The following is a 24,055-nucleotide window of genomic DNA, read 5'->3' as shown; positions in this document are numbered from 1 at the left end:
TTTGCCATAATTGTTGAGTTAATTTCAAGGACATTTTGGTTTCCTGAAGCTTAGCTATAGTCTATACTTTGAAACATGTTGCAGAAAACGTTAGAAAGTGTTGAATAAGGGTGGTGAGCGTTTTAAAGAGTTCATTTTCCAAGTCGCCATTATGCTGGATACCTCAGTCACCATTTCTTAAGAAGAGTTTTTATGGATGTTGGTAGAGGCTTAAACACTACCAGAGATGATAAAAGTTTGGATTCTGGACCAAAACCAACATCTACTTATTTTGATCCTGTTTCTGGCTTAACTGTAAATGGCTCACTGCTTTCTCTCTAGCTTGTGTGTCATAAAAATGCCTTTAAATTGGACAGCTATGGATTGGGCAGAAGATAGCAGAAACCCGGGCCCATTTCTGATTGGGTAGGCCACTGGAGGTGAGACTTTTAATCATAGCCGAGAGCAAGTGTTGTCGACTGTCACGGAGCCACCAGGAAAATACTGGCAAAAGCAGGGATATTGTTGAAATAGAGAGAATTCTCATGTAATTGAATTTCTGACCTAAGAATTTCACGGGGTAGTCCCAGGTCTGGGTGATGTAGCACAGGCAATGTTCTCTCACGGTTAAGAAGGAGAAACTCTATTCGTTTACAGCTTGAGCAATTTAATACGAAACATGGTTGAGGGTATCGGTTAATAAGTTTAAGTGTTCCAGTGATAAAATGGTAAAGCTTGCAGTATGGGTTGGAATATATTTTATTTTTAGCTTCAGTGCATAGAGAAGCACAGGACAAAGGCACGCAGCTTTGCTGTATTGTGTTCTGTTGCGGTGTTGAGTGGAGGCAGTCATGTACCAAGCACCCAGCACAGGAGTGTTGATCCATGCCTGGGGAGGACTCTGTCCGTGTTTCTGCTCCAAATCCTTGTTCTATGGACTGTTCCTTGGTTAATAATGCGTTCCCTCTCTTTCTTTGTAAGCTGTCTGTGAGCTTGGCCACTGTTTTGTTCACTATTTTCTTGTGAACGTAGGAAATGCTTCTCTGCAGCCTTTGGAGTACCTTACCTTTCCTCTTCTTTCTGTCAGGTGCCTCTGTTTCCCTTAGCAACGGAAACAAACGCAGTCCTCTGGAGGGTGGCTTGCACCAGCATTGGTACGCATGCTGGACACAGCTTACTTTTGGGGTTTGGAAATGTGTGACAGGCCAACAAGCTCTTTGTTTTTCCACTTACTGTGTGGTAGTATTTCATGTGACTCCCTTGCTCTTTTTCTTGGATTCCACTTCAGTTGGCTCTGGTTCATTTTCTTCATTGTGTATGTATCACACACTTCTGTGCAGAAGGCCTCCTTCCTCACATCATTGCCCTGGCCCTTGTTCCTCTGACCCTCCTGGCTCCCATCTTCCTGTGCTCAGTCAGTCACTCCTCCATCCTGGCTGAGCCTGACACTTTGAAAGTCTTGCACCAGGACAGGGACCCATTGCTGCAGGAGAGGGACAGTGTGCCTTATTGCTGCAGGATGCATATTCAGCATAAAGGAATGACGAGGCATTTTACAGGCTACTCCGAGTCAGACGTGCCTCGGAAGTGGCATACAATTGTGTGTGCTTATGCGTGGGCTGTGTGTGTGTGTGTGTGTGTGTGTATCCAGACACTGATATCTGTGTGAAGTTGTTTCCATGAGATAGACTGTAGTCTTGGGTCTCAGACTTGGTAATCCATACTTACTATTGTCTGCTGCTCAGCACTGTGCCTGTCCCAAAGTAGGTACTCAGGAAACATTTTTAGGGCTTTTTTTTTTTCCCTCAATTTTCTGTCTCAAAGATATGAAGAAAAAAATCTGAGACCATTATGTTATTGACTGTTATTGACAGCTGTCTTACTGTCTCACGGACTCCTAAATCACCATGACACAATCACTCATGTCAGCTTATAGCCCTGTCTCCCCTAGCAAAAGTAAATCCAAGCTATTTAACCTTCTTGGCTGAGTTGACTCAGCAGGCTGTGCCATTTGCTGCCAGGAGCAGCATCTTCATTGAGACAACCATGTTTGGTCTTTTGTGAGAGTGTCATATAAGGTTTCTGATAGACTTGAGTTCATGGGACATATTCAGGTGGGGATTTCCTTGAATGGTCATTCTTTAATTTTTAACTGCAGTTATAAACTAAGGCAGTACTTAAATTTTTTTCCCTGAAGCTAAGTCCCAGATAATTCTTGTGTCATAATTTTGTTTTAACCTTTTCTAATTTTTATATTTATTTTGTGAAAATGTGTTATTTAATACTAATAAAGTTATATGATTAAACACCAATTAATCATTCACAATTAAGTAGTTAATATAAGACACAAGCATATTATAAAATTTAGTGATAATATAAACTGAATATTTATCAACTATGTACTTGACTTTTAAACAACATTTAACTCTATGTGTGTGTGTGTGTATGTGTGTATGTATATGTGTGTACACAAACATGTGCCATGTGGATACATGAAGGTCAGAAGAACACTTGTGGGAGTCAGTTCTCTCCTTCCATTATTGGTAGATAGTGGAAGTCCCAGGGACAGATCTGAGGTCACCAGGCTCGGAATCAGTCAGCTTTATGCTCTGAGCCATCTCAGTGCATCTCCCCACCCACTTCCTTTTAGAGATCTATGTAGATGAGGCTGCCCTTGAACTCTCAAGTCTCTAGTTCTTTTCTCGACCTCTCAAGGGTGAGGATTACAGGTGTGAGCCACCATTGACCTAGCTTATGCTAATGCTGACGATAAATGCTAATACAAGATGCTTTAATGTTTTTAAATGTATGAGGTGGTTCCCCACATGGTTCCCCAGGAGATCTCCATGCTCCTGGAAGAGCTTCACATGCTGATTTAATTCTGGAGAAGAAACCACAGAGCGGAATTTGTAGTCTAAGTAGTTTCATGTGTTTATAGTGTGGTGTGAGTGGAGGATCTGAGAACAGGGTTAAGTAGAAGAGACACCCATTGTCCGTGCAGAAAAGATGCCGTGGGAAAAGGTGAGGTTCAAGTGTCATTGTGGAGAAGTGAGCTCCTTAACTATCGTTATGACTTCACGTAACCCTGGGTATCCCGGAAAGAGAAGGATTCCTGTCTTACTTATAAGTATGTATGTACACACACACACAAACACATGTATACAGTTTGTTAGTTTGCTGTGTGTGATGGGCACCAGTGGAGGGCAGAAGACACCTCTCAGGATTTGCTTCTCTCCTTTCCACTCTGTGTGACCTGAGGATCCGACTCGGTCATCCGCATTGGTGGCAGGTGCCTTTACCTGCTGAGCCATGCCATTGGCCTTAGTTTTAGCAGACTTTGCTCTCTATAGATGTGCCTGTTCTCTCGGTGCTTCAGCCATGCCTTACTTAGCTTAATGTTTTCAACACTGATCCACATTGTAGCTTGTGTACTTCATCCCTTTTCAGTGCTGAATAATGTTCCATTATTTATTCATTGTCTTAATATGAATTTATGCTAATTAAATTCTTTCACTATGAATAGTGGTGCTATTAATATCTGTACACAAGATCTTGTGTCGGCTCATGGAAACTGGAGCGTGCCACAGAGCAGCATGTGTGTCAGAAAACAATAACCTTGCTACATATAGTAGTGTGCTTTTTGTTTCCCAAATTCTACTTCATATTTTCTAAATACCCTGGCCATGATACATTTGGTGATTTTTATAGAGGTTTTCTTTTTCAGAGAAAACCCAAATTGCAGCACTGGACAGGGTGGGGGTGACCCTAGGCAGCAGGGATGTGAACCAAGCCCTCTCTGCTGCTGCCTTCTGCCCTGTCCCTGGGGTGTTCTTCCTTTGTTCTGGTTGTTTCTAATAATAACTTTCCAGGGAAACAAGTCCCATACCATAAAGATTTACGCTTTAAATGCAAAATTTAGTGTTTTTAAAGACTGTTTTTAATAAGCTTGTAGTCATCTTCACTGTGGGGGTTTTCCTCTTGTGGTGGTTTGTATCACAGCAGTGTTTGTGGGTGCTCCAGCATGCTGTTCAGATCTTCATCCCTCTACTCCGGTTCTCTCTCTCTCTCTCTCTCTCTCTCTCTCTCTTTTGAGTATTTTTTAAAATTGGATATTTTCTTTCTTTCTTTCTTTCTTTCTTTCTTTCTTTCTTTCTTTCTTTCTTTCTTTCTTTCTTTCTTTCTTTCTTCTTCTCTCCTGGTTTACAGGAAATGAGCAAGAACAGCATTTTTTTTTCTTTTTTTATTAGATGTTTTCTTCATTTACATTTCAAATGTTATTCCCTTTCCTAGTTTCCTTTCCAAAAATCCCCTATCCCCTCCTCCCTTCCCCTGCTCCCCAACCGACCCACTCATGTGTCCTGGCCCTGGCATCTCCTATACTGGGACATATGATCTTCGCAAGTCCAATGGCCTCTCCTCCTATTGATGGCTGACTAGGCCATCCTCTACTACATATGCAGCTAGAGACATGAGCTCTGGGAAGTACTGGTTAGTTCATATTGTTGTTCCTCCTATAGGGTTGCAGACCTCTTTAGCTCCTTGGGTACTTTCTCTAGCTCCTCCATTGGGGGCCCTGTGTTCCATCCAATAGCTGAATGTGTTAATTGTGTTATTTTCCTTAAGAAATAATTAGGTTAGAAAAGCCGGAATGCTTTTTTTTTTTTCCTTTAGTATCATATGTTCATGGCAGAAAGTGTTTGGGAGGAAAGCACCAAATGTGCTTAGTATTGTCACTGCTGTTGTTACTGGTGTGCGTGCTCTGTGTGTGTGCATGTGTGTGCATTCATGTGTGTGCATATGTGTGTGTGTGGTGTGCGTGCTCTGTGTGTGTACATGTGTGTGCATTCATGTGTGTGCACATGTGTGTGTGCATGTGTGCATGCTGTGTGTGTGCATGTGTGTGTATTCCTGTGTGTGCACACGCATGTGCATGTGTGGTAAGGGGGTATGGTATGTTTGTGCATGTGTGTGTGCACATGTGTGTGCATGGTGTACGTGTGTGTGTGTGTGTAGGTATGGGATGTTTCATTTCTCTGAGGCCTTGGCCCAGATTTTGGCTTCACATTTCACTTGAAGAGAGACAAGGTCTTCTTCCTGTACGCTTCTGGCCCCTGTCCATTAGTGTGTCAGTTATGTCTGAGTCATTAACCACACCTTCTTATAGCTCCTGCTCTGTGCAGTGTGTTGTCACTAGAATTGCAGACCCTTTGCTTCTCTCCTTGTCCTTCTGTCCTTGAATAATAATGGGAGCTGAGGAGATTGGAAAGCATGTAGTAGACTTGGAGTCTTGTTCTTTTTTTTCTACAGAGTTTTAACTTGCGAGCTCTGTAGTGTATAGTTAAATTTTTCTTTTTTCTTTTTCTTTTGGACAAGATCTTGCTGTGTTTTCTAGGCTAGTCTGGTGCTTGCTTTATCACCCAGGCCAGCCTCAGACCTCCTGTAGGTTTTCTGCCTCAACATCCTGAGTGCTGGAACACACACATGTCCATCATACTGTGCTCCATCAATTCTCTGATACTGCACATGCAGTTTGTGTGTGTATGCATGTGTGTGATAATTCCCTTTAATGACTTGGTATGTGGACTGACATCTATTTTCTTCACTTCACTGATACTTACTGAGGGTGTCCTATATGGCAGGCACCGTTCCAGGCCCTTGGATTATATCAGTGATTATTTTCTCTTTATTCTGAGGCCCATATTTTAGCAGGCATACTAGCCAGCAGTAAGTGCTGTGGGAATGAGAACAGCATGGTGGGGTGGGGGTGGGGTGGGGTTATGGTGTTGGGATGGTGGAGCAGCAAGAAGGCATAGGCTGTAGTCTCTCTTGCAGTGTTGGAGATTGACCTTAGGACTCGTGCATGTTAGGCAAGCACTCCACCACTTCAGTAATGCTCAGCCCTAGATTGTGATCATTAGTAGGGTGATCCATGGGTCCTCAGAGAAGACCTCCAGGGAAGGGGAAAGGGAATCATGCAGGCATCTAAGAGGAACATTACAGGATGGAGTAACTGGTAGATTAACCCCAAGGCCTGTCACTAGCAAGAAGGCTATCCTAAAGAAGGGGGTGCTTGCCAGCCATGGTGGCACAGCCTTTAATCCTAGCTCTCAGGAGGGCAGGGCAGGTAGATCTCTGTGAGTTCTACATGGAGAGTCTGGGTCAGGATCATAGAGCTCTGGTTGGCCTAGAACTCCTAGCCCAGGCTGGTCCCAATCCTGTGTTAATCATCCTGCTTATATCTGCTAACTCTTTGGAATATAGGTGGGTGTCACCACCTCCAACCAGTAAAGTCTTACTAGGGGTGGACTTTGTGATTATTCTTGTCTGTGGCTTGGAGATGCTATTTGGAATAATTCTTATTTCTGGACCTAGTTTTAGTTTCATCCCTATAATGTTTAAAATACTGGATAATCTCATCAAGGAAGACTAAGTAAGTGTTCAGTAAGGTTTCTGGAGGCAGCCCAGTTTCTTTCTTGTGCCACAGTCTTATAATATAGTACATCTGGGTTCTTCTCTGCATAGCTATATTATTTTTGTGCTCTTAGATGAACTTATATTTTATGGTTAATACAAGCATGGAAGTAAGCTTCTCCTTTTGTGTTTGTAGATATTCTCACTGCCAACTTGCTGTAAGAGCTTGCTAAGTAGCAGGTACCTTTTTTTTTTTCTGTGCATAAAAGTAGAGGGTGCTTTCAACTCACCTTTGAACATATCCTGTTTCACAAAGAGAGGAAGTAGACACAAACTGCATTAAGACACTTTTATTATCTGTCTAAGAGAGAAAGCAAGATGATTCAGCATCCTAACAGACTCTTCTGCCAATAGGAGTTGAGAATCTATCTGAGGAACTTAAGCCAGGGCATATCTTAGTGGTAGTGTGTACCCACTGTGTACAAGACCCAGCTCTTAGTTCCTTTGACCATAAATATGAAAAAAGAGATAAAAAATCCCTTATAGAACAGACTCATCTGTCAATTTTCTCAATGCAAGAATGAATCACAGAACCCTTTGAAACTCCCTAAAACTCGGCATTCCACCCTCTTATGCTGTCCTGTAGTGATGCGTTTTGTAGGTCATGCAGTTGAGTTGCTACTGAACTCACGGGCAAACATTATGGGAATAAAGTTTTCAGTAAGAATCACTAGAATGCATATGCTGACAAGGACTGGGCTCTCTGTGACAGTGGTGTTGCTTATAACTACTAAACAACAAGCCACTAACGTAGTTTATGTGAAAGCCATAGTCACTGTAGTCCTGATGAGTACTTCCCACTTTAGGCTAATACAACTTCTCAGACAACTTTTCTCCATATGATTATCCTAGAACAGTTGTCAGAGTTGAAGCATAAAGGCCACGTGTTAGGGGAACAGAGATGCTGGGGACAGACCGCTCAGACAGAGTGAGAGTCCTTGTCAGCTAGAAGAGACAAGGCAAGCAAAATCAGTCTGACCACTCACTGAATCAACAGAAAATGTTGTTCACATATCCTGCCTTTTGATGCTTATATGGCACAATAATATACATCGTTGCACTTCAGTCTATTCTGTCTTCCCAGCATCTCACAGAGCTTGCCATTTAATGAATGCAAAGCCCGAGACTTAGAAAGCTGAGATAACTTACCCAAGATCACTTATCTTAGGAAGGGATAGAGCTCGTATGTATAAGGAGAAAATGTGGCTCTAGGATCTAGAGTCGTTGTAGCTTGTCTTAAACATTGAACAGAGGGAAAACTCTTTGAGGCCAGTTTAAAAACCTGGGTTACCTTACTGCCTTGTGTACCAGAAACACACCTTGTCAGACAATAGGGGTCTGTGGGCAGGGCCTTATGTTCCTCAGGGTCCACTGTGGTTTTCATGGAGTCTTTGGCACACATTGCATTCAGGCTTGCTGGCTCTAAGGAAGATAGATAGTGGGCCATTCCAGGAAGGTCAGAGAAGGACGGAGATGGTGCAGAGGCAGTTTGCTGAGGATGCTGGTCTGGGGAATGTTTGAGTCAGGAGCCTTTGCCAGGAGGCCATTTCTGAGAAACTCAGTTGGAGAGGCTCAGAGAGGCTGACTACCTACACAGTTTTGAGAAGTGAATAAATGTTCCCTGGGCATCGTTTCATAAATTAAATGAAAGGTGACCTCTGTGGTACTTGAAGTGTCCATCTGCTTAGAGTAGCAAAGAATGAACTATCACCAAACCAAATTTCACGTTTTCCTTTGAAAAACGACTCACGATTTCCGTAGAAATCCTTTCTTTAACTCAGAATGTCATATGCATGGAGTTGTCATAAGTCTGCACTGAGTAGAAGCCAGGACTACAGAGCATAATTTAATTCAGCTTTGTATGAAAACACTAAACACACAGAGACCCGGGTCACCCATATGAAAGGCAGCAGACGACATCTCAGACCCTGAGTATGTGCACTTTGGTTGACACTTGGGATCTGTGCAGAGAGAGAAAATGGCTCCAGTCCAGCTCTGGGCTCAGCAGCTCCACTGTCCTGCCCTCACGAGGCCGTGGCTTCCAGTGATTCTAGTTAATGTGACCTTCTGTTTCTGACACTGTGGTGCTTAAGTGCAGTCAGCCTTTGACAGGAGGTTGTTTCGGTTACAGGTTGAGTTCATGCTAGAAGCCATGAATGGTCAAACTAGGAGTTTCATTCCTGTTTGTCTTCAGGAGTGAGGCCATGATGCTGAGAAGCCATGAGGATTCCAGCCCTGGGCTCTTTCAGAGCTAATGGATCTCTGTCTGTGGCTCTGACTTCATGTCAGTGAGCATGCTCTAGAAGCTCCTCTGCAAGGCACGCATCTTTCCTTCACCCAGAGACCACTTATTCCATTTATTTACAGTTCTTGGTAGATTTGCCAAGCTACAGAATTTGGTCCTTTCAGCTGTATAGGTCTGTAGCTGGCTACATGCTTTTCTCGCCGTGATTTGTGTACATGTGCACACATGAGCATGATGAGGTAGGAGTTGATCTGTAGAGTTTTCTTGTGTGTATAGTGTCTCTTAGTGTTTCCTACTTCAAGAGAGAATTGAGACTCAGTATATTTAAAAAATGTTTTCCACATCTCCAAGGAAAGTCTTTAATGCTAAGGATTAAGCAACCAGCTTGAGTGCAATAGTGACTTGCTAAGGTGAATAATAGAAGCTCAAATAAAATTATTTTCTAGAGTTTATATATCCATATACAACTGAATAATTTCATTATTTTGCTATCCCTTAAATTTTTGATATATGTCTTTGTTGTATCTATTAATGTATTTATTCACTTAGGTTTTTGTATTTGTTTGTTTTGAGACAAGGTCTCACATGTATTCCAGGCTGTCCTGGATACATATAGCTCAGGCTCACATCATACCTGTGTCTCTCTCTTGCCTCCCATATGCTGAGATTTGAGCCATGTACTACCATGCCTGACTTTATTAGTATGTTTAGATTCAGATATTATAAAAGGTAGAATATCTGAAAAGACTATACACCAGATATGTGTAATGTAGTATATTTAAATAAGTTTTTAAATGATATTTATGTTTTACTTCAAACATATATGGTAGACAGTTTCTTCATTTTCTCTCTAACTTAGTGGAAAGAAATACCCATTAAGCAGCTTGGAGATCCCAGCTGGTATTATGTAGGAACCTGTGAATTAAATCAATAAGCCCATGCTTTTAAGGCATGTTTTTCATAGGTATTCATGGATTTTTAAGATATTTTATGATATTCCTATGTCACTATCACACACATACATATATGCACATATACCTATGTCTGCTTCTCATTGTTTTCCTCCATTACTGTGGTATCTGGGGAGTTGAGATGACTATTGTGTGCATCCCACCAGCCTTCATCCCACTACTTACATGATGAGTTTGTAGTGGTCCTGTCTTAGAGCTCTGTCATCTTGTGTCACAGGGTCACTTTTGGTCACTGTTTGAAAGTTACAGATAAAAACCACTCTGGGAACATGGTTCCCTCTGTAGATCATGATAGACCACTGCAGTGATTTTTCTCATCCAGTGATGTTTTGTTTTTTTAAATTTTTTCTTGAATTATCTCTTGACTATGTTCATTGTTCATGGGAAACTTTTGGATTGTTGGGATATGTAGTAAAGTATGAAACTGGTTCTTTTAAAGGTTATTTTATGTGTGCGTATGAGTGTGTGTGTGTATGTTTGTGAATATATGCGCGAAAATACCTCTAGAGTTATGTAGCTGTATTTTCTAGCCTTAGAAGAGTGACCAAGGCTAACCCAGTGGGAATTTGTTTCCTAAAGAACGTCTAGTAGAATTGGTACATGCCAGTCATTCACTCTAAGGTTTTGTTCAGAGACATTCCTGAGTTTTCTTTTATAAACACCAGCGCTGGCTCCTCAGTGTAAATGAGCTTAATTCTCAGAACCTCTATTATCTGTAAACAAGATGAAATCAAGTAAGCAACGAAAAAAGACAGAATAGAGTGGGCAAAATACATCCCGATGTGAAGAACTCAGCATTCTCAATTCTGCTCTTTGGAGTTGGTCCATTCCTGCTGCTGTCTCTAGGACAGACTGTAAGTTAGCTGGCAGATGCAGCTCTTGTTTACAAGTTTGCTTTTGGAATTGGCTTTAGGGCTCAGTGACTAATTATCCACTTTAGAGTGCGGCAGCTTGATGGCTCACGGATATTTCTTCCTCTTATTTCCCCTGCTTTTATTTGGCATTTACTACTAGCATTGCTCCCTACAGCGAATATTCTCACTGCAAACTCCGCCTCTTAAGGTTTTCTGATGTCACTGTGGTTATAGCTATTTCCGGTTCTTTTATGTGAGAAGAAGGTGGAAGGTAGGAAGTTTTGCTGACTCGGTTCTAAATCCCGTGGAAAACCTACTGTGGGCTTAGACGAGCTCTTCCCTCGCCTCTCCCAGGTCTTTCCTGCACTGAGGAGGAGCATCAGTTTCCCAGTGCTGAGTCACCTGAGGGATCTTTGCCCACTGATTTTCTTGGGGCTCCTCATACTCAGATTCAATTACAGCCCAGTGTAACTATAGATTGTGTTGTGCCCAGACTCCTAAGTATCTTAACCGACTCCATTGACCTTCAGGATTATGCAAGCAAGCATTTTTTTTTTGTTGTTGTTCATGCCTGAAATTAAAGGTCTAGTAATGGGCAGTTAATGGCGGGGATGCTTGGGAGACTGACTTATCAGAAGGTAGCTGAAGCATAAATAGGTAATGAGGCTGCCTGGCTTCCTGAATGGAGGTGAGAAAATGGGACCTGGTGCCAGCACAGGTCAGCACGGTGTCTGCCTCCTGCTGACTGGAACAGGGGCCACTGGAGAAAAAGGACCTCAGGATCTAGAAAGTCACAGAGTCCAGGGTTGTCAACAGATGCAGGGAATGTTGCTTAAGACGTCGTCTTATGGGCTGGAGAGATGGCTCAACCGTTAAAGGCTAGGCTCACAACCAAAAATATAAGAAGTCATCTTATTCAACATCTATATAACATATCCTTTGCCATTGGGTAGAAAACCCCCACATAGATTATGTTTCTATCAACTGTGGAAAAAAATAAAACAAAACAACCCTCTAAATAGAGCCAACAAGAACTGAAGTTTGAGATGGAAGGCAAGGAAGAGGAAGTAAAAGTCAAAATTTTGGGGTTCAGTGGTTTTAAGAAACATTTCTACGAGGAACTCAGTTTACTGTCCACCACCAAGTGGACACTAAATAGTATCCGTCTTGGTTCTTTGTTTAGTTTAGTTTAGTTTTGTTTTTTAAATAAAATGGCAATGATTGGAATCTCCATGTTATTTATCTGCATTCCTCATATGTGGCCTGGTTTCTACTTTTCTTTTTCTTCTCTTCCTTAAATAAAAACTTGAAAACTTGTGTTGTTTTTGATTGAACTTAGTGAAGTTTAGGCAGAGAGTTTTCAGAACATACACGTTACTTTTGAGGAATACTAGAGAGTGTTGAGTGAGTTGGTACACGCCTGTCGTGTCAGCACGGGGCCTGAAGCAAGGACGTTGCTGGGAATTTGATGTCTCCCTGGGCCACAAAGCCAGCACAAAGTCAGTTAAAGCTAGAACGTGAAAGTCTGTCTTAAGAAAACAGAAAGTCATATTTAGGAAATCAGTAAGTAGATGTGGATCATCAGTGTCAGTAATAACTTTGTTATTATTGCTTGTAAATAGTAAAGAAAAGGAATGTGAAATTCTGTATATTGAATACCTATTACCACAGAGGTCTGCACACACACGTCTTAGTGTTCTTTTGATAAACAGTGCATTTCTTAGAATGGTGATTTTCACTCTGTCCTCCCTTAGACTCATTTGGGGTCACTGTCAAAGATGTCACCTTAGGGTTGTTCACTGTAGAGCAAACAAATCAGAGTTGCAGAGTCCACAGCACAGGCTCCAGTGCATTTATCGAAGTTTTCTCAGGGAGAATTCAGCATGTGGCCAGCGTTGAGATGTTCCTTCATTCCTGTAGTTTACGCCTGACCTTCCCAAACCCATTCCTCAGACTGTCTGGCTGCGTTCCAGCATTTCTCATCATTTCCTGTGCTGACTGGACCCAGGTTTTGAACCTCTGTTGGTCTTTTAGAAGGTGTGTGTGTGCCGCTTTCTCAGTCTGAGGAGCACCAAGTCACTGCAGGCTACATTGCAGACAGAGAGCTGCTCTGTAGCTTACACTGTTAGGGCACATTTGCATATTTTGTAACCATTTGGTGGCTTTTGACTGTGAGACTTGGGAGAGGGTGCAAGGACTGCATCTCACTCATCTTCTTACCCCCAGGGTCAAAACTCTAAAGGATGAATGGACCCACTGCCTTGTAACAAGTCCACACAGTGTGCATCATTGCTTTCTGCTCTCTAAAAGAGGTCAGAGGCTCTAAAAGACTTGTTCCAGTTTATTCACTTGTAGATGAAAGAACCATCATTTCATCCTGGATTAGCTCTTTTAAGTCATCTTTAAAAAACGTTTTTATTGATTCTTTGTGAATTTCACATCATGCATTCATCTCTAGTCCCTCCATATTTGCCCTCCACCCTTGCAATCTCCCCTCCAAAAGAAAACAAAAAGTAAAAAAAATAAAAATAAAATAAAAAAAAAAGTAAAAAAACAACCTCTCTGTGGAAGCCACAGTGTGTCCCAGTGTGTCCCAGTGTGTCACACAGTATACCGTTTTGCCCAGACAGCTTTACTTGCAAATATTCATTGCAGTCTTTGGTCTGGTCCAAGGCCGCTGGCTTCTGCTATACTATCAATATTGGATCCCTACTTGGAAATCCTGTTGTTGCTGGATGATAGAGTTCCTGCAGCTTTGGCTCTGCTGGACAGGCTCCTGCATATGCTCTGGGGGCTCATAGATAGGGTAAATGTTGGGGTGGGCCAACTCAACGTCCTGGATCTGGGCCTGGGTTGTAGGTGAGTTGGTCAGCTCTGCTTTGCCCAAGCCACTGGGGCCTGCTTACCAGACAGAAACCAGAGATGTATTTATCAGAGAGTCATCAATACAGAAACGTATCACATATATCATGTATGTTGTGTTAGCTCACTCTCCTTGCTAATGGCTTGTGTACAGTTCTTCACAAGGTTGTCTGAGATCTTAGCTGCCTGGCTACTCTTACTCACGTGGCCACACAAATGCTACTGCAAAGAATAGCAACCTTGGTGGATTGGGGTTTCAGTCTCAGGCCTCTGACAAAAGTTTACTTGAGGCAGTGGGGTAATGGGTAGGACGAAAGAGAGGCTACTTCTTATGATGTCCAAATAGGGCTAATATGTACAAGTGTTACTTGGGATTGGCTGTTTGTCTTTTATTAAACTGAAGATACTAGACTTCTAGGAATCCATCAACTGAGAGAGTATTCAAGAAACAAGAATAGCTAAAGATTCTGCTGCATACTTACAATCTTTTTAATAATGTTAATTACTTTTACAATTACGTTGCATAACACCACTTGGTTGGTAAGCTTCCTGGTCCATTACTAGTCATTAACTTATGCTCAGGTTGAAATCACTTAAGAACCTTCACTTTTGTCAATGTTTGACTTTACCATGAATGCTTTACTGCCGGCTTACTTTTTAAAATAACGTTGCTAATAAGGCAATCTTGAAAAATTGAATTTTAACCTCTGGCATATATAGGTTGGTTGGCTCTGGTTTGCTGACTTTAGATGATGTCAAAAGAAAAGGACAGGATGCCAAGAAGCTGAATTTATAGGGAACGTGGTGTTATATTAACTTCGTATTTAAATTTCAGATGTTTCTGTGAATAATAAACAGGTCCCAATCTGGAAATCATATCAAGTTCCTTGGGTCCTACAATTCTATGATTCATTTTTGAAATTAGAAATTAAAATTAACCTTATGTAATTATACCGATTTATTAAGGGTTTTTACCATCTAGATCGTTTGAAAAATATTATTACATTTTCCTTCTGCAGCCTTTGTTTCACAACTCCTATAGATTGTTAGCCATATTTTTCATACCTATGTCAACTATTCAGTGAAAAATGGATATTTATTTATATATTAAATTGTAAGCCTGAGTTTCTAAACCTTTAATTAGACTGGTCTTAGAGCACACTTCATGTGTCAGATGAGGTCATACTGAGTTCTAAAACAGAGTTCTAAAACAGAAGTCCAAAACTTGTTCTTCACATTCGATTTTCTTTCTGTAGCCTCTAAAACTGCAGCTCAGAGATCATTCTCATGTCTCTAAGGATGTTTCTGTCACAATTATCACTTACCAGAAATCATGAAAACCTGCATGTATCTCTGAACCACAGAATGACAGCAAGGCCTTCAGGTAAGGTGGAGAGGCCTTCTGGGAGCTGGGTGCCAGGCCGGCCACCAACTGGTGTACTTGGAAGTGACTTTTGCCCATATGAGCCTCATTCTTCCTGTTTGTAAGATAAAAGGCTCCTGTGAGTCCAGTTCTAGGAATCTTTTCTGTACTATTCTGTAACACTAAAGTGTTTTGACAGCTTTGAAAATAAGAAATGAAGAGCTCAGGTGGTAGAACTTTTGCCTTGGCTGTGCAAAGCTCTGTTTCAATGCCTCTACCCCTTAAGATCAAATTTTGTTTTTGCATAATAAGCATAAGTCCATTTTAGTAAAATTTTATTTGTGAAAGAAATATCCCTTAGATATAGTTGTCATCTTCTTGTCCTTGTCTTCCTCTTCCTCCTTCTTTTAGGTGCGTGTGGGGTGTGTGTGTGCTGGGGACTGAGCCCATAACCTTGCTCATGGGAAGAATGCATTTCTCTGCTGAGCCACACACACGAAGGTCTTCTGCTATTCCTAACTTTTCATCTTCAATGTAAAATTAATAAGTTGGTAGTCTACATGAGCTAGTTGTCTCCCCTCACACACTTTGTTTTCCTTCAACTTGTAAGGTTAAAGCTGAGGATGATCCTGCGTCATTAAAGCTGTGGGGAATAAGCTGGACTCTTTTTTTTTTATTAGATGTTTTCTTTATTTATATTTCAAATGCTATCCGGAAAGTTCCCTATACCCTCCTCCCACCTGGCTCCACTACCCACCCACTCCCGCTTCTTGGCCCTGGCGTTTTCCTGTACTGGGGCATATAAAGTTTGCAATACCAAGGGGCCTCTCCTCCCAATAAGGGCCGACTAGGCCATCCTCTGCTACATATGCAGCTAGAGACATGAGCTCTATGGGGTACTGGTTAGTTCATATTGTTGTTCCACCTATAGGGTTGCAGACCCCTTCAGCTCCTTGGGTGCTTTCTCTAGCTTCTCCATTGGGGGCCCTGTGTTCCATCCTATAGATGACTGTGAGTATCTACTTCTGTGTTTGCCAGGCACTGGCATAGCCTCATATGAGACATAAGCTGGATTCTTAATGCTAGAGGACTCCACAGTGCAATTCTACTTAATGTATTACTTCTGCAGTGTAACCCAAGGAAGTACCTGCCTTTCCTGTTTGGATTACTTATCTACTAGACATATGAAGTCAGCTCCCAAATGCTAGAACACCACATAGAATGCAAAGATACTACACTTGCATTTATCTTACAGCCTGTGTGGTATTGTGGTTGGATGAGGTTTGACTGTGTCTCTCGAAGGTCCATGAGCTGCAATTATGGTCCCAACACTGGCTTGGCTGGAGCAGTGGATCCTATGAAATAGACATTGGACCTGGGGAGAGCTACTTAGGTCATAAGCATGGTGTGGCCAACTTATGTAGGCCTCCTCTGATTGAGTTAGTTCTCATGAGAGTGGTTCGTTTCTGAGACAGGGTCTCACCATGTAGCCCTGGATGCTCTAGAATTTGCTGTGTATACCAAGCTAACATCAAACTCCGAGGTCCTCCTGTTTTCGTGTCCTCGTCCCAAGTGTTGGGATTAAAGACACACTGTGACTGACCCACAAAAGTGGTGTTTTGTACAATGAGACCATTGCAGGTTCTTTGCCTGATTCATTATCACATGTTGTAGCCAGAGGTCCTTCGTGAGGCAGGTGTCTGGCCATCTGGCCATTTGGACTTGTCACCTATCAGAACTGTGAGCAACATAAACCTGTGATTGTATCTGTTACTCAGTGATGAGTATTTTGTTATAGCAACATAAAATGGAGTAATAATTCCCGAAGGCCTCTGTGTAGAATTTGATACTTGTGACCAAACAAGTGTCAACCCTGCTGCTGTGGATGCCTTGATTTGTAACCCAGAAATGGAGGAAAATATCATACAATATTGGTTCACTGAGTGTTTTGAATTTGTTTTAGCAGTGGTAGGGACCCTGTATCAATTCCCTGTTATGGTTATGACACCTTGCTCAAAACATAGTGTCTTAAAAAATTAAAAAAAAAAAAAAAGTCCATTCCTGTAGTTCTGGAAAGCATTGGCTGTCCTTCAGGAGGCTTTTCTTTTCAAACCTTTTTAAGTGTTTTCAGAGGTCATTGGATAACGTGATGTCTTCTCCTTCTGCCACGTGGGTGCTGAGGATTTACACAGGTCTCCAGCTTGGCAGCAAGTATCCCAACCACTGAGCTGTTACTATGGCTCGGTCTTTCAGGGGCCTGGAGGGACATTGGCTCCTTGAAGTCTCTGAAGGCTGCCCATGTGCCTGATCATGCCACCAATCTCACATTGCCCTGCTCTCTACTCAAATCAGCGCATTTTCTCCATTGTCTTCTTGCTCCCTCTTATAAAAGCTGATGTTATCAGACAGAAGCCCCCCTTGTGACCCAGGATAGTCTCCCCATAAGTTCTCAGCTTAATAGTTGCTTTTTATGACCCTTCTTTAAGGCCATGTATTCCCAGTCCTAGGGCAAGAGTGTGGACCTTGTGTAGGGCTGTTATTCTGCCTTCCTGTCATTGCTGTACCTCACTGACTTACTACCACAGAAAGGTCTTCTGAGACCACCCCGAGACCAGCATCTGTTTTATTAATTCTTTTTTTCCCACCTCACACCAGTCAGAATGGCTGAGATCAAAAACTCAGGTGAGAGCAGAAGCTGGTGAGGATGTGGAGAGAGAGGAACACTCCTCCATTGCTGGTGGGATTGCATGCTGGTACAACCACTCTGGAAATCAGGCTGGTGGTTCCTCAGAAAATTGGACATAGTATTACCTGAGGACCCAGGTATACAGAAAAATTTGTTGACTCTTAAGAGAGTGGTTATATTTTCTAAACTTATTTATTTTTAATCTAAGTGACAAGTCACTGTCTGTTTCTGTGTAGTAGGCAGGTAGAGCAGAAACTTGGTCAGTCTAACTCCTCCTAGCATGTGGAGTACTGTCAGAGAAGTTTGTTCAGCTCACCTTTTTGATTATGGCTTTTGAAAAATCACCTTGCCGGGTGGTGAAGGCACACACCTTTAATCTCAGCACTTGGGAGGCAGGGGCAGGTGTATTTCTGAGTTCGAGGCCAGCCTGGTCTACAAAGTGAGTTCCTGGACAGCCAGGGCTACACAGAGAAACCCTGTCTTGGAAAAAAACAAAAAAAAAAAATAAGAAGAAAAATCACCCTATGTATGTTATAATTGTATTAAGTAATACACACTTAAAAATGTTTAAACCTTAGTTAAAATAAGATTTCCTTTTATTTCCTTTGAATTTAAGTTTTCCCTTGACTGAGGCCTGTAGAAACAATAAACAAAAACATACAAAAACACATATTAAAAAGGAACTTCAGGAAGAAAATTTATAAAAATCAGACTGAATTACCCTGTGAAAACTGAATAGTACTACAGGGTATTATGTTAAGTGAGGTAAGCCATGCAGAAAGACAAGCACTTATTATCGTTTCTCACTTATGATAGCTTAAAATGTTAGTCTAGAAGAAGAGGAAGAGGGGGAGGGAAGGAGGGAGGAGGAGAAGGAGGAGGAGAGAAAGGAGGGAAAGAAAGAAGAGGAGGAGGAGGGAGAGAGAGAAGAGTAGGGGGAGGAAGAAGAGGAGGAGGGAGAGGAGGAGAAGGAGGGGGAGGAAGAAGAGGAGGAAGTGGGAAGGGGAGGAGGAGGAAGTGGGAAGGGGAGGAGGAGAGAGAGTCATAATAGTAATTATTAAAGCCAGGAAAAAAGGAGTGAAAAGGAGCTATCAGGGGGTTGTATAACAGGTTGTATACAGTGGAGTAATGAGCTCTTCTGTACTGTAGGATGATGGGAGTTCACAGTAAGCTCTTAGATATTTTATGAAAAATTATAGGAGAAGAGCTCAGAGGCTCCAAATATTAAGAACTGGTAAGGAAATAGAAATTATCATCACCCTGATATAATTTTATAAAAATGTTTTGAAATATTACACTGTACCTTGGACAGATAAGCAATTATCACATGCTAATTATCAAGGAAAAAAGAATTAGAATGAACAAAAACAGTAACTACATTACTGAAATTAATGGTAGTGGTACCGGACTCTGAGCTATCAAACCAACGTAGCCTGTTCACCACAGATTTATGATGTTAATATTGACAATTCAGAGGAGACGGAGATAAAAGCTCTTACAGTCACATAAGGGCCTGGAAGAGGACAAGAGGGAAAGTTTCATTTCAATTGAGACATCAGTTCTGGTAAGTAGGCCTTTCCTGATGTAGTTCCCAAAACAGGATCTTAGTGCTTCAGGAAGCCCAAGGAGCTTTGAGGCAGAAATAAACTGTCTATTGACCTGGCATTTAGATCGAGCAGGCCTAATGGGAAGACTGCATCTAGAAAGCAGGTAATTTGTAGTCACATCATGGTTTACTTGGGCATCCAGGTGATTAATAAGACAGCCTGTTAGTGAGAAATACTAACAGAATACTCCAGAAATACTGAGTCAGCGCCTAGTGCTGGACAGCACCAATTCCTTGATTTCATCCTGCTCTGCAGTGAGGAGAGAGATGGAAGACTATGGGAGAGGAGTGTTGTGGACTGAACCGGGCCTTCCAAAAATTCATGTACTGGAGCTGTTACCTCGTGTGGCTATACATGAAGACAGGGTTTTTAAAAGAGGAGATTCAGGTTAAATGAGGTCATCCAGCTGGGGTCCCTAATCCAAGAGGACTCCTGTCCTCAGGGCAAAGAGGAGTGACTCTTAGAGTTCACACAGGAAGACTGCATGAGGACATGGTGAGGCCACACAGACGACTTGGGAGAAACTGAACCTGTCAGCCTCTGTCCAGGGACACCCATCCTCCAGAACTGTGGATAAGGGACTCTGTTATTTAAGTCACCCCACCTGTGGGCTTCTGTTAGGGCCTCTGTGGCAGTTTCTAGGCTGAGTCCTGAGATTCAGATAAGGTTGTTTTCTGGAAACTGCCTAGGGCAAGGGTCTGGTACAGAAAAGCTCTCAGGAGAAGTCGTGAGTAAAAGATACAGGCAATGTTGTTCTTTTGAACTAGAGAATAGATGAAAGAAGTCCATGTGGACAGGGTGCAGGGAAGAGCACTGTGCTTGCTTGGGGTGGGCAGGAGCTGTTGCTGTGGTAGAAAAGCAAGGCTCTTTGATAGAACAGGGAGTTGTAAGGAGTGACTCCAAGGACACTGGTAAGTGAAGGAAAGCAGGGCTTGGTGGTACCTGGAGTTGGCTGTGAGGAGTTGGAAGAGTTGTGCTTGACTGACTGACGAGGCTGAAGGAATCTGAACCCTTGCTTTTCCTGGTCAGAGGAGAACTGAGGGCTTAGAAACCGGTGTACAGGAGTCTCCCACCCACGTTCTTTCAGATGCTGTTCAGTCTTGTTGCCCCAGAAAGCTCTTTTATTGCTAGTTAGGCCTCTTTTTTCACCACGTCCTGAATGTAGTGAGCGTGAAGTCCAGGGCTGGTTGCAGCCCCACTGATGCCCTGTTCTTGGATTGGCAACACTATCAGCCTCATTTGCTACATCAGGCTGCTGAAGTGGGTTCAGCTCTAACACAGTGTTCATTGTTTCTCTTCATGATAGCATTTATATATGTTTATTTTATTAGGCACATATGAAAAAACAGACCCGACAGCACACAAACATACAAACAGAAGAATAACCACTATAAAAATCTGGTAGTCCATAGTCTACTGCTTAGAGCTAGTGACTATTGGCACTGGGAGTGCAAGGAAAAAGCTGTTATGGTTCCTGTAGTTTATGGCCATGATCATCCAATATGCAAATATGAATATGATCAATAGGTATGTTTAGAGCCCCTGCTTGTTGTCAGAATTCGTAGGATGACACAATAAACAGTGATTATTTTTGTCAAAGAAACATTTTGGGGGGGTGATATTCTCAGGATGTACAAAATCTTAAAGTTTGCTCTTAGAAAGAGGTGGCAACGTCTTTGAAATTAGGTCTCACCACTTAGAACTGGAATGTTATTTTAAAGGTATACCTTAGAAGTTTGATGGAGGATTTTTTTTTTAATTTTAGTTTAACTGTCTTCCTTTAAGTATATTTACTGTATTACTTCACTCTTGAATGAAGCTTAATTTTGAAAGTGCTGCTCATAGACCAGAGAACAGGGCAGTAAAGTTGGATATGCAGTGTTTCCTGAAGAAAGACAAAGCAGAAAAGCAGGCTGATGGTAATTAACTTTGAGCTGGTGAGCACTCGGCTCCCAGGAAGGCCCACCGCTTTGCTCTAATATGCCGTCCTTTATCGTCCTCTCTGAACTGTTGTCTCATTTCTGATGCCAGGAGCCTTTCAGAAGCATCCTAGGAATGCTCACATCTGGTCACCACAGCTGCCTAGTAAATCTGCTTTACCTTTCTGATGTTGCAGCTGACGCACGTGGACAAGGCAAGCTTCCGGGTGGACGCCTTTGGAACCTCTTTCATTCTCGATGTCCTGCTGAACCAGTAAGTGCCTACTGCTGAGTTGTCTTCACATCAGATATGCTACCTAGGGACGTCAAGGTGTCCATGCTGCTGATAGTAGGAAACGAATGCACATTAGAAGTTGAACCATGTTACCAGCTCACTTTCAGAAATGTGGAATGGAAGGCAAGGGTTCTTCCAGCACCTGCATCATGAGAACATGTCCGACCTGAGTTTCCGATGGATGATAGATTAGGAAATACACTTAAGGCAGTAAAAGCCCCTTTCTCTCTGTGCGTGTGTGCTTGTATGTGGACATATCCATGTACATACGGGTTCATTCGTGTATAGGTGGGTCTGGAGCTCAGAGGACAATTGGTGGAATTCGGTTCTTACTGTTTGGGTCCTAGCCATTGAAATCAGACCCTCAGGCTTGGTAGCAGGCACCGTGGCCTGCTGAACTGCTGAGCCATCTTAACTGTTTCATTCTTGTGGTTTTTGAGAGAAAGGGTCGGGGAAAGAGAGAGGGACTTTTTACTCATGTGCATTCTGTCCAACTTGCTTATGTTCTTTGAAAAATTCTTCATGTAAAACCACATATGACCATATTTACCAGAACAAAAATAAGAAGCTTATAATGCTGAGAGAAAAGTAGATTTTAAAAAAGATATGGTATGAAGATATTAGAAAATGTTTTTCTTTTTGGCCTGGTATCTATACTAAATGTAGGTGGTACATGGCTATTTCCTTTTTAAATTTTTCTTTACTCTTGAATTTATACATATGTATAATGAAATACTGTATAATCTTAACCATAATTACTCAGTTTTTATACCCCTACTTCTCTATTTCTCATATTACCTCAGCACATTCTTTTCCCGACTTTGTGCCCCCTTAAATTACAAACTGAATCTAGTTAGTACCGTTCATATATGCATGGACATGGGACTGTTCACTGGAGCACAAGCATCCTACCAGTGGCCACATCTCAGAAATGATTGTCCAACTCTCAGCAACATACTACCACTGACTACTCAGTAATCCCTGACAATACCTATGCTGGTGTTTTGGCTGGCTTGATCTTACGAGGACGTACGCAGGTGACTCCGGCTGCCGTTGGTTCATGGGTGCACCAACGGCAAGGGTCTATGGGTATAAACATATAAGCACAGATATTTAGAAAGCATTTTAACATCATGACCATTGATGTTAAGAATATAACCGTAGAAGGTTTTACTCAGGGCTGGTCACTTCCTAGCCATGGGCTAAATAATTTTTACACTCTCAGAAAAGGAATTTCATTTCGTGGAGCAGGACTGAAGTCTGGTCAGAGCGTTATGACTTACTCCACACCAGTTGCATTGTTATTGCACCATGGGGCACAACTTGCCTGTCAGGTTGGAGTTGCAGCGTGCAGAGCAAGGGTAAAGCCATGATGTGTTTTCGCCCCCATCAGCCTAGGTAGCACCTTACAGCATGGCCCATGATGGACATCAGGAAATTTCTTGCTTATATTTTGATTACTTTCTCTGTCTGATAGCCAAAGTGTGTGTATGCATGTGTGTATGTGCGCTTGTGTGTATACACATGTGAGCATGTGTGTGTGTGTGCACACGTGTGCATATGTATATGCACGTGCACATACATATATTGTGTGCATGTGTGTTGTTTTCATCAATAGGGTCTTACAGTCCAGTAAATCCTCATAAGTAATGGGAACAAGAGCACAGCTAAATGACAATAGTCTCTGTTACTTTTCAGATTTCTGGGTTCTCCCTGACCAAATAACTTGTAGGGAGGCATCTCACGACTTATATTGCAACTTATACGTAATAACCCATGAAGTCTATCAGTGAGCCAATTGTCTATTAAATACCGGGTATTCCATTTTAACTCCTTTTTTAAAAGTTATGTTTTGGAACTAGCTTACTTATTAGCAGGTTCTGTAGGCTTTTTCACACAGCATTAATTTTGCATACCCTACTCCACACTGCTCTTCTCCCTGTGCCCTGCCCTCATCCCCATTTCATTCATCAACTTGCAGGATTATCCACTCACAAGACATTTTACATTTCACCTGTGTTCTTCTGTCCCTCCAATTATTACCTTTTAGCTGGTTTGTGAGATAGGGGTCGTCTATGTGGTTTAACTCCTTAGGGTGAGCCCTCCCTTCACTCCCCCTGTTTAATCCCTGGTCATCCAACTTCCCTATTTTAGTTTTACCTAAAGCGAATCTCCTGCTTTCCATCTTGCAAGCACCTCCCAAAGCTCTGTCTAGTTTCCCGGTTTATGCTTGTGCTGCAAGTTAAACACCCAGAAGAGAAGGTTTGAAGGCATGGTCTGCATGTGAGAGGACAGAGCATTTGTCTTCCTGGGCCTGAGCAGTTACCTTATTCAGTATACTTTTTTTTCTAATTCCATTCATTTAGGCAAATTTTATGATGTAATTTTTCTTTACAACTTAGCAACATTGTATTGTACATAGGTGCTGTATTTTTTTATCCGTCCATCTCTTGGTACATGTATAGGTTGATTTCATTCTCGAGCTATTGTAAATAGAATGACAGAGGAAATAATGTGAAAGTGGCTCTGTAGTTGAGTATAAAGTGTGTTAGTAGCTATTTTTTCTATTCTGTAAAAAACAGGTTTTTTTCTACCTCATTTTTAAGTAGAAGTTTTGTTTTATTTTATTTTATTTTTATTGATTTCATGGTTTCAGTTTATCTCACTGCTGAGGTTCTATTGGTTTAGAAAGAAGGAAAGTAGAAATTGAATTTGCTTTTTAAAAGCTTTGGGCTCTTCTCTCATGAAGGAATTCAAGGACTCTGGAACAAAGGAAAATTTTTTTCTTTTACTACAAGAAAAT

The 24,055-nt window shown here is 41.9% G+C and overlaps 1 pseudogene across 1 annotated transcript in view; it reads left to right on the top strand.

Annotated features, from left to right (window-relative positions):
• Positions 1 to 24,055, top strand: part of LOC147004896 (protein DBF4 homolog A-like) — a 154,008-nt pseudogene that overhangs the window by 8,189 nt on the left and 121,764 nt on the right. Inside the window, exon 2 of the transcript XR_015046884.1 lies at positions 21,155 to 21,231. The product of XR_015046884.1 is annotated as a protein DBF4 homolog A-like (transcript). The remainder of the gene's footprint in view (positions 1 to 21,154; positions 21,232 to 24,055) is intronic.

This window comes from Mus caroli, unplaced genomic scaffold (genome assembly GCF_978045245.1).
Source record: "Mus caroli unplaced genomic scaffold, Mus_caroli_1 scaffold_4, whole genome shotgun sequence".
Lineage (NCBI taxonomy): Eukaryota > Metazoa > Chordata > Mammalia > Rodentia > Muridae > Mus > Mus caroli.
This window is presented reverse-complemented; position numbering and strand designations above follow the sequence as displayed.